Below are 1,234 nucleotides of genomic sequence, written 5' to 3'. Positions count from 1 at the left end.
CTCACCAGGCTTTGAGCTCCCGAAAGGCAAGAATCTGAGTCCCATTCATCTTTTGTGCCTTGCCCTGCCTAATGTCACATCTGACTCCAAGCAACGTCTCAATAAATATCTGCTGAACTAAATGGAGTTGACTATTGAGAACTTTTCAGTCCCTCAGTGAGCCTCTTTCCAGCCAGAAAAGGGACTGGCGGGTCCCAGCAGGGTTAGTATGCAGCCTTTTCTCCTCTAAGATTTAAGAAACTGCCTGCAGACTCCACCAGCCTTCTGAGCATCAAGAAATCAATGACAACAAATGGTATTGTCAAAAGGCCAGGCTATAGGGGAGCGCACACACAGGAAGCATCCGCGGAATGCAAACTGAAGCAGTGCCCAAAGAGCTTATCAAAGCCGCCTCCCGCTGGCCCCCCACCCAGAGTCAGGTCAGGCTTGGGCAGAGGGCAGCTTGCTGATTTCTGTCCTCCCTCCTAGAGTGATGTCTGTGTTTGTAAATAAGGGGAAGAAGGGTGAATTATCTCAGTGCTGGGCTGCAAGGCATAGAGAAGAACAAATAGCCACTTGTACTCCTATAAGATAAGGGAGGAAGAGGAACGGCAGAGCAGGAATAAAAGACTGGCAGGCCAGCCAGGGGTGCACAAATGAGCTGTGCTCCCACCATGCAAAGAAGGAAGATGGAGAAATTCGCTGCATGTGGAATGCATCATTCATTTTAATCCCCAGAGGCAGGTAGGGCTATCCAGTATTAAACTGTGAGGTGGGCATAACATCCTTAGCCTTGCAATATAGACTTTAAAAGGCTGGCTAAGAATTGGAAGCCTGAACTGAATTATAACCTCAGAAACACTCTAATTGGTGCTTATGGTGAGGTGCTATGATACATGATCACACTCTTCCCCTCAGGACCCAGCGGCTTTTCCTTCGTACCCCTCCCTCTCCCTCCAGCCCCCACCACCAACCCCTCTTCTCTCCTCTCCTGTGAGGGCCACTATTCCTTCCAGAACAACTGGCTCGGGTAATGTAGCAAAACAGATGAAAGTCTTGAGAAAGATGCTGGGAACCCTGGGATAGAAAGATTGAATGGAAAAGGAGAGAAAGAGAAACAAGCAGCTAATTGAAGGCCTGCAAAGCTACTCTGACAATCTCATCCTGCATTATCTTTCGCCTGGCAGCTGCAGCTGTTCTCCCACTTTCATCCCTGACACACACAGTCCATATCTGCAATTGCAAGAGCCCGGGG

This window comes from Myotis myotis, unplaced genomic scaffold (assembly GCF_014108235.1).
Source record: "Myotis myotis isolate mMyoMyo1 unplaced genomic scaffold, mMyoMyo1.p scaffold_m19_p_5, whole genome shotgun sequence".
NCBI lineage: Eukaryota > Metazoa > Chordata > Mammalia > Chiroptera > Vespertilionidae > Myotis > Myotis myotis.
Note: the sequence above shows the minus strand (reverse complement) of the source record.